This window comes from Mus caroli, chromosome 4 (assembly GCF_900094665.2).
Source record: "Mus caroli chromosome 4, CAROLI_EIJ_v1.1, whole genome shotgun sequence".
NCBI lineage: Eukaryota > Metazoa > Chordata > Mammalia > Rodentia > Muridae > Mus > Mus caroli.
Window position 1 is genome coordinate 34,030,886 of NC_034573.1, and position 10,721 is coordinate 34,041,606.

Here is a 10,721-nt window from a genome sequence, read left to right on the forward strand (position 1 = left end):
GATACACTCACATAGTCAGTACTAAGATCAAAGAATGCACTATATGGGAACCCAGCAAGGCCTCCTTTCTTCAGCTTCTGAATCATTAACAAACCACCAGGAGTAACCTTATCCATCATCATGGACTAACTATGCGTATTTTAGGATGGTGCCCTACATACTCTTTGACTCTCTCCCTTTGACATTAAGCTGCATGCCTCGATTACGTGCAACTAGAACTCATTTCTTCTCAGTGCTCTATGTATAATACCCCACAGTATGACTATACTGACATCTACTTATACACTGAATTATTAAATGACTATGACTTGTATGTTTTAAATTTTAGACTAGTTACAGATGCTGCTAAAAAAAAAAACTTCCTATACCTGGTTTTGGTGCATATATGCATGCATTCCTTACTCTTGCTATATTAGAAAGATTCTCTAGAGAAACTGAACTGATAGACTATATTATAGACATGCACACACACAAACATACACACATGTGCATGCACACACACACATGCACACATACAGACACACATGAACACATATACACACTATACTAGATATTATATAATAAAAAGAAATTTAGTAGAATGGTTTGCATGATAGCAGCTGGGTGATCCACCCAGTATCCAAAGTGGCTCTTTGCATACTGAAGATGCTGGAACACAAGAACAGTTTCATTCACAAGGCTGAGTGTTTCAATCTGGCACTAAAGGCCTGGATGCTCCATGAGGAGTATCTAGTCTTCAGTGTATGTTGAAAGGCCAAGGAAGCTGGAGTGTGATGTTAGGGAAGGATGGCAGCAGCAGCTAAAGGAATATCAATGGGAAGAGAAGCAGCAGCAGCAGCAACAGGATAGCCATAGCAAGCAGATGAAGTGAAGTCAGGAAAGCAAGACTTTCCCCCTTAAAACTTTTCTTTCTAAGATACTCTAGCAGAAGATGTTCTCTACTCTGGGGGAAGATCTTCTCCCAGTTAATCCTTTCTGGAACTCATAAAGAAGTGTGTCTCTGAGATGATTCCAAATGCAACCAAGTTGAAAACCAAGATTAATCATTCAGAGATCCACTCCTTGTTAACTTGACTTGCAACTACACCTCCCTGTTGTGCTTAATTTACAAATGAATATAACAAAGTCACAATTCCACCTAATGTGATATCACTGTTCCACATACAACAAAAACACATTAAGTCTTCCTCCAGAATATATGGTCAAATCACCTGAGAAATGCTTAGCCTTTTAATACAGCATTACTGCAAGACTTAAATATGAAATTATGTATCTAATTTCAATTTATATTATATTATGTGATAGAGGAATATTATTATGTGAAGAATAAAAACACAAATTACTACTGCTTTATATGTGTGTATGTAAAGAACTATATTATAAGCACAGTAGGACAGAAACAATTATAGTCATCATTTCTGTAACTGGTCAGAAGACTATAGAATGTATTTATAACTGCTTTCTTCTAGCCATACTTTCTCCACACACAGCAATCACCTCAGCAGGTCTTGAAACTTTACCTGACAGGATGATCCATACCTTCATTCTTGGAGCATCTAGGTCATGTATAATCTTCGTTGTAGTTTTCCATCGACTTCAATCCCAAGGCATTGTAACACCAAGAGATGCCCTAAAGAATCTCCTATACTCCAAACATACTGTTCTTCACCTCCACTGTAGAAAAGCAATCTAATTTACCCCTGGTGGTCTGGATCAATTGTCCTTTGTAATACTGTTATTCCTTTATTAACCTGTTAATGTATCAGGAATTCAGAATGGACAAAGAGAAGTCTTCTAGTTCAGTGGAATATTTGTTTTGCCATTTCTACATGTTGATTCCTGGATTCATGATTCCTGGATATAAAAGAAACATTGTCTTATATTGATTGCTGAGTCACACTATGTGTGACCTTTTGAAGACCCCTGTCCAGCACCCCAAGACACTGTCTCCTGGTTGGTACTATACTGTATCTTTCAGAAGCCATTTTAATTCTCTGTTAATTCAGGTACTTCAGCATAGTCCTCTTTGACAGTGACTTCACTGATCAAAAGCTATGCTGTGTGTGATAACATGATGGTGAATAAAGCATCCTACCAGCCATGATGATAGTTTTAGGAGAAGAATTGCATAATAAATAAGAAAGAAAATAAGCAAGTCTGCATAATAAGTATTTATTCCAGTAATGACAAAGAGATGCCTTTTCTGTGATGGAAGTGGTCCAGTAGTCAATCTGCCACCAGACTGCTAACTGGCAACTCCAGGGAATGGTACTATATCTGGGGATATTATTTGTCTCTGATTCTGACAAATTCTACACTCAGAAGCAGCCACAGACATATTGGCATTTGGGTCCATGCATAACTTCTATCTCTGCCACCGTGCCCACTTCATTCATAGGTCCTTTGGCCCATGACTGAGATGTTCAAAGAAAGAGTTTGATGACTATGTACATACAGTATTATCCTGTCTAGTTGATTACACAGGACACAAGTATTGTCACATCTTTTGCCCTATCTTAATTGGTGTTTCTATTACTATGATACAAAGCAACTTGGAAAGGAAAAGATTTCACCTTACACTTTCATATCATATCCTGTATTACTGAGGGAGTCAGGAAAGGAACTCAAACAGGACAGGAAATTGAGACAGAGCTGATGTAGAGGCCATGGAGGAGTGCTGCTCACTGGATTGTTACTCCTGGCTTGCTCAGACTGCTTCCTTATTGCACACTGAACTACCAACCAGTGGGTGGCACTGGCCACAGTAATCTGGGACCTTCCACATCAATCATCAACCAAGAAATGTTACAAAACCTTGCCCACAGGACAATCTAATGAGGATATTTTCTCAGTGTATGTTCTCTCTTCCAAATGACTCTACCTTGTGTCAAGTTGACATAAAAACTAGCCAGCATGTGCCCATTTGGAGAGATACCCAAATATCCTTTCCCCAAATGTCTTTCTCATCAATTTTCCAATCATATGCTTGCCAACTGCCAAACGTCAAGCCAATTCATTGGCTATAGTACATGCATTATTATAGTTTCACACATCTGGCCATTTTTCTTTTTTTTCTTTTATCTTTTTTTATATTTGTTTATTTTGTTAGATATTTTCTGTATATGCATTTCAAATGCTATCCTGAAAGTTCCCTATACCCTCCCTCTGCCCTGCTCCCCTACCCACCCACTCCCACTTCTTGGCCCTGGCGTTCCCCTGTACTCAGGCATATAAAGTTTGCAAGACCAGGGGCCTTTCTTCCCAATGATGGCCAACTAGGCCATCTTCTGCTACATATGCAACTAGAGACATGAGCTCTGAGGGTACTGGTTAGTTCATATTGTCCATCTATAGGGTTGCAGACACCTTCAGCTCCTTGGATACTTTCTCTAGCTCCTCAATTGGGGGCCCTGTGTTCCATCTTATAGATGACTGTGAGCATCCACTTCTGTATTTGCCAGACACTGGCATAGCCTCATATGAGACAGCTATATGAGGGTCCCTTCAGTAAAATCTTTCTGGCATATGCAATAGTGTCTGGGTTTGGTGGCTGATTATGGGATGGATCCCCAGGTGGGGTAGTCTCTGGATAGTCCATCCTTTTATCTTAGCTCCAAACTTTGTCTCTGTAACTCCTTTCATGGGTATTTTGTTCCCTCTTCTAAGGAGGAATGAAATATTCACGCGTTGGTCTTCCCTCTTCTTGATTTTCTTGTGTTTTGCAAATTGTATCTTGGGTGTTCTATGTTTCTGGGCTAATATCCACTTATCAGTGAGTACATATCTAAAATGACTTCTTTTGTGATTGGGTTACCTCACTAAGGATGATATCCTCCAGATGCATCCATTTGTCCAAGAATTTTATAAATTCATTGTTTTTAATTGCTGAGTAGTACTCTGTTGTGTAAATGTACCACATTTTCTGTATCCATTCTTTTGTTGAGGGACATCTGGGTTCTTCCCAGCTTCTGGCTATTATAAAAAAGGCTGCTATGAACAAAGTGGAGCATGTGTTCTTATTACCAGTTGGAACTACTTCTGGGTATATGTCCAGGAGAGGTATTGCTGGATCTTCTGGTAGTATTATATCCAATTTTCTGAGGAACCGCCAGACTGACTTCCAGAGTGGTTGTACAAGCTTACAATCCCACCAGCAATGGAGGAGTATTCCTCTTGCTCCACATCCTCGCCAGCATCTGCTGTCACCTGAATTTTTGATTTAGTCATTCTGATTGGTGTGAGGTGGAATTTCGAGGTTGTTTTGGTTTCCATTTCCCTGATGATTAAGGGTGTTGAACATTTTTTCAGGTGCTTCTCAGCCATTCGGTATTCCTCAGTTGAGAATTTTTTCTTTAGCTCTAAACCCCATTTTTAATGGGGTTATTTGAATTTCTGGAGTCCAGCTTCTTGAGCTCTTTGTATATATTGGATATTAGTCCCCTATCAGATTTAGGATTGGTAAAAATCCTTTCCCAATCTGTTGGTGGCCTTTTTGTCTTATTGACAGTGTCTTTTGCCTTACAGAAGCTTTGCAATTTTATGAGGTTCCATTTGTCTATTCTTGATCTTACAACACAAGCCATTGCTGTTCTGTTTAGGAATTTTTCCCCTGTGCCCATATCTTCCAGGCTTTTCCCCACTTTCTCCTCTATCAATTTCAGTGTCTCTGGTCTTATGTGGAGGTCTTTGATACACTTAGACTTGAGCTTTGTACAAGGAGATAAGAATGGATCAATTCGCATTCTTCTACATGATAGCTGCCAGTTGTGCCAGCACCATTTGTTGAAAATGCTGTCTTACTTCCACTGGATGGTTTTAGCTACCTTGTCAAAGATCAAGTGACCATAGGTGTGTGGATTCATTTCTGGGTCTTCAATTCTATTCCATTGATCTACCTGTCTGTCACTGTACCAGTAGCATGCAGTTTTTTTATGACAATTGCTCTGTAGTACAGCTTAGGTCAGGCATGGTGATTCCACCAGAGGTTATTTTATTGTTGAGAATAGTTTTTGCTATCCTAGGTTTTTTATTTTCCCAGATGAATTTGCAAATTGCCCTTTCTATCTCAGTGAAGAATTGAGTTGGAATTTTGATGGGGATTGCATTGAATCTGTAGATTGCTTTCAGCAGGATAGCCATTTTTTACTATATTAATCCTCCCATGAGCATGGGAGATCTTTCCATCTCCTGAGATCTTCTTCAATTTCTTTCTTCAGAGACTTGAAATTCTTATCATACAGATCTTTCATTTCCTTAGTTAGAGTCACACCAAGGTATTTTATATTATTTGTGACTATTGNGAAGGGTGTTGTTTCCCTAATTTCTTTCTCAGTCCGTTTATCCTTTGTGTAGAGAAAGACCATTGATTTATTTGAGTTAATTTTATATCCAGCTACTTCACGGAAGCTGTTTATCAAGTTTAGGAGTTCTCTGGTGGAATTTTTGGGGTCACTTATATATACTATCATATCATCTGCAAAAAGTGATATTTTGACTTCTTCCTTTTCAATTTGTATCCCCTTGATGTCCTTTTGTTGTCTAATTGCTCTGTCTAGAACTTCAAGTACTATATTGAATAGGTAAGGAGAAAGTGGGCAGCCTTGTATAGTCCCTGGTTTTAGTGGGATTGCTTCTAGTTTCCCTCCATTTAGTTTGATGTTGGCTACTGGTTTGCTGTAGATTGCTTTTATTATGTTTAGGTATGGCTGGTCAGTTTTCCTTTCAGGTAAAAGTACAACTGCATCTAATGCCCGAATTTCTGCCCACTACAAAGATTTTCATTCTCTGAAGTCCTTCAAGATTGCCCCAGAAAGAGACTACAGAGATTCAGCTGTCCACTTCATGTTGGTGTGTACATAGAGATTAGAACCGCATGTAAATGAGGCCCCAGTCTTTCCTTCTCTGTCCAACCAATCATATAGCACACTGTATGAGACCACAGACATTTTAGCTGCTTCCTTATGTATTTTATCTTGGCTATGCCCTCAGGGCCTGATCATGCACTTGCCATCTCCACTTGATGATGGATTGATGCTGTTCACATCCAATTTTATGATTTTGTGGGCCAGAAAACAATCAGTGCATGATCAGCAGCTCAAGGTCCATTGCAACTTGGTGACTCATTATCAAATGCCCAGTAGTGGGACAAGAACTGTTTCTCAAAGGGAAGGTGGTGGTTATTTACTGTGATTTACCTGTGAGGACCTGCCGAAGGCTTTGAACAGGATCCCTGCCTGACACTGACACTGAAAGTACTATTGTATCTGCTGAATCATGTGACCCAAAAGTCAAATCAACTCCAACATGGCATGTCAATGTAACACCTTATGAAAGAGACAAGGTGAACAAATACTTGAAAACATAGTCAGAGAATTAATGAGCCTTGTCAGCTGGAAGTAAACATGGTAGTCTCCATGAATGAAAATAAAGATCAAAAGAATTGGAGAAATCAGCAGTTTTATGTCAGGTATTAGAAAATACATTAATATGTTCATGCTAGGAAACCACACTCACATCCTTTTCTGCCTGTTCTTCAAAATCTCCAACCTTACCACGTGGTACAAGGTCTCAGCTTCTTTCCATGACCTCTTCAATCCTACAGTTCAAATACTACCAAAACCAGTACCATCTGGGAGACCCTTACATAATGCCAAATTCAGCTGCCAGCAGGAGATCTAATTTTAGCCAACCATGACCACAGTGCTGTATGCTGATCCTGAGAAAACACTTCCCAGAAGATTTCGCCTGAATGATGCTGATCTCTTATTAACCATGGCTAATTTCTCACCCCCAGACAACAAGTATCAATTTTTCCAGTAAATGAAAGCTTTCCTTTCATTAATACTGCTCTCCTGATAATCACAGCTGATTCTTCAGCCCCTGCTGAGCATAAACCACAGATTTGTCAATTCAGATTATATGAACAAACCTAGCGGAGTTTTTGCTTCCCTCTGAAATGCACATACAGGCTTCCATTAGCTGCATTTTTCTCAATATTCTTATCTTCCAATCTCTCACAGAACAGCCCATTAAGCTCTGAGTACTCAATGGCTTTTCTAACCCAAACTATCAAAGATTTCCATAACCATCCTCAAAATAATATGGTCAAGTCTGTCATAGTGATAGCCCATCTCCAGTACCAATCAGAAAGCAAAAGTTATCAGCTTGATAGTGATGTATTTCACTAACAAGGTAACAAAGAGTCAAGTTTGTGATGAGTTTTTGTTAGCTTGACGCACACTAGATTCATCTAGGAAGAGGGAACTTTAATTGAGAAAAGGCCTCCATTAGATTAATCTATAGGCAAGACATTGCCTTGATAATGACTCGTGCCAGATGGCTTAGCTCACTTGAGATAATGCCACCCTTAGATGGGTTGTCTTTGGTTACTTAAAAATAATTAATTTTTTTTTAAAAAATAATTTTTTAAAAAGGCTAAGCAAACTGCAGAGGTCAAGTCACATATAAGGTCATTTACATGGGACCTTCTCCTTGTCATGGCTTTCAACTCCTGCCTCCAGATTTCTGCTTGAGTTCATGCCTTAGCTTGACTTAACGGACTGCAGCTCAAGATACATAAGCCCAATAAGCGCTTTCCTCTCCAAGCTGGTTTTCGGTCATAGTGTTTTATCACAGCAGACTTTCAGTTCCTGGGAAGCGTTCTTAGGGAGTATAGGGCTATTTATTGGCTCCGTGGATTTCTTTCATGTGTATGAGACAGTGTATTTCGTCAATGGGCTAGCTTTATAAAAATAATAAAATAAAATAAAATAAAATAAAATAAAATAAAATAAAATAAAATAAAATAAACTATTGGGCTATAGGAGTTCTTTATATATTCTAGACAACATTCTAGACCTTTGTGGAATGCCTTCTTGTCTATGATTCATATTTTCACTTCATAAATATAATCCTTAGATGAGTAACCATTCTTACTTTGAAAGACTGAAAATGTTCCACAGAAAACAAGAAGCACATACAGATGCCTGCTAACAGTGTGTGTAACATTTAACATTATACAAGAGACCCAAAAAATTAATACAGGTATAAAAATTGGTATGGAAAAATATGACTGCTATGGTTTTCAGCTGTCTTAACTTTATACCTAGAAATCCTTTTCTAAAGCTCTAGCTAAAATATTTTCAATTTCCTACATGTGGGTCATAATGAATATATTGCTTCCTATCAAAACATGTGAGAATTTTATGTTTATCTTTTTGTGAGCAATTTATAACTTATACACTGCTATGATCAGAGAACATCTTTGATATGAGGTTTCTTTAATCATTTTATTCATTTACGTTCCAAATACAATTCACAATTTTTTTTGTGACTAGATTATTTTCCAAAAGTAATTTTAGTAAATTTTTCCACGTTCACATCCGAAACTCCACCGTCTATAGCGCTAAGATTCTGGTTACCCAGCTATGTTAATGATTTTATTTGCTCACACCGAAGCTTTGCTAATTTGGCCCATTTGTTTTATCCATCCCAGACACCCACACATTAGAGCCTTCCTCTAGGATTGTGGGTTTTTCCACTTCTCTTCTAATTTCTGTCAAGGCTTTCATCATACATGTTGATGCTGTCTAATTAGGTGAATGTAAGCTCAGACTGTTTACATCTTCCGGATGAAATGACCTGTATATTTGCAATAACTCTGGGTATCTCGTGTAGTGTTCCTTGCCTTGGATCCTACTGACTGAGGCTAATCTCTCCTCGCCTGCTTTTGTTTATTTCTTGTACTGCTTTGGGTAGAAGAAACAAACGCGATTTGCTCTATGTATGAAAAGGTTCATAAACTTATAATTTTAACTTTTCCATTCCTGCATATTTTACAGACGTTATTTAAGTAAACAGAATGGTGTTTTCTTTTAATATGAGACAGTTTTTGTCTTTCAATGAGGATATTATGTTTGCTTATAATAATACAATTATCTGCTTCTGTATCAGAGCTTACCTTGCTAAATTTTCAGTTCTTGGTTTCTTTTTTGCCTCTTCTTGAAAATGATAACTGTTTCCATATCCTTATTTCCTTGTTAAAAGACTGCCTATTTTTTTATTCTTTTAATGTCTCTGCAGTTAAGATGGATTTCCTGACAATGGTACAACCTTAGAACGATGTAGCTTGTTTTACTAGGGTTATATATTTCTTTTAAAATTAGATATTTTATTTATTTACGTTTCAAGTGTTATCCCATTTCCCAATTTCCCCTCTGCAAATATCCCATCCCATTCCCCTTACACTGAGGGTGTTCCCCCACACACCCACCCACTCCCAACTCTAAACTGAAGCATCAAGCCTTCACAGGACCAAGGGCCTCCCCTCACATTGATACCAGATAAGGCCCCTTCAGCCCCTTCAGCCCCTTCAGCCCCTTCAGCCCCTTCAGTCCTTCCCCTAACTCCTCCTGTGGTCCCTGTGGTCCCTGTGCTCAGCCGGAAGGTTAGCTAGGAGCATCCACATCTGTATTGGTCAGGATCTGACAGAGCCTCTCAGGAGACAGCTGTATCAGGCTCCTGTCAGCAGGCACTTCTTGGGATCTACAATAGCGTCTGGGTTTGCTGTCTGCATGTGGGATGGATTGCCAGATAGGGCAGTCTCTGGATGACCTTTCCTTCAGTTTCTGCTCCACCCTTTGTCCCTGTATTTCCTTTAGACAGGAGTGATTCTGGGTTAAAATTTTAGAGATACAAGGGTGGCCCCATCCTTCTACTTGGGGGTGGGGGAGAGGCTATGCCTAACCTCTGGATATGGCCTCAGACAGGTTCTTCCTCCCCTTTGTGGGGTATTTCAGCTAATGTCATCCCTGTGGGGTCCTGAGGCTCTTGCTTTCCTGGCATCTTGGACATTCTACTTACAACCCCCAATTCCCCATTCCCCATTGCTACACACCTCTGTTCAACTAACCCTCTGTACATATCCTCCATCTCCCCCCTACCTGATTCTTCCCCTTTTTCCACTCCTCTTTTTCTCTTCCTCCCAAGTCCTTCTGACCCTCTACCTCCCTTGATTATTTGGTTCGCCCTTCTAAGTAGGAATGAAGCAACCACTCTTCGGTCTTCCTTCCTCTTGAGCTTCATGTGGTCTGTGAGTAGTATGATGGGTATTCCACACTCTTTGCCTAATATCCACTTACCAGTAAGTACACACCAAGTGTGTCCTTTCCTGGTTGATTTACCTCATTCAGGACAACATTTCCTAGATCTATTCATTTGCCTGCAAATTTCCTGAAGTCATTGTTTTTAATAGTATTCCATTGTGTATATATACCACATTTTCTGTGTCCATTCCTCTGTTGAGGGACATATGGGTTGTTTCCAGTCTCTGGCTTTTTTTTTTTTTTTTGATTTTTTTTTATTATGTATTTTCCTCAATAACATTTCCAATGCTAACCCAAAAGTCCCCCATACACTCCCCCCCACTTCCCTACCCTCCCATTCCCAATTTTGGCCCTGGCGTTCCCCTGTACTGGGGCATATAAAGTTTGCATGTCCAATGGGACTCTCTTTCCAGTGATGGCCTACTAGGCCATCTTTTGATACATATGCACCTAGAGTCAAGAGCTCAGGGGTACTGGTTAGTTCATAATGTTGTTGTACCTACAAGGTTGCAGATCTCTATAGCTCCTTGGATACTTTCTCTAGCTCCTCCATTGGGGGCCCTGTGATCCATCCAATAGCTGACTGTGAGCATCCACTTCTGTGTTTGCCAGGCCCCG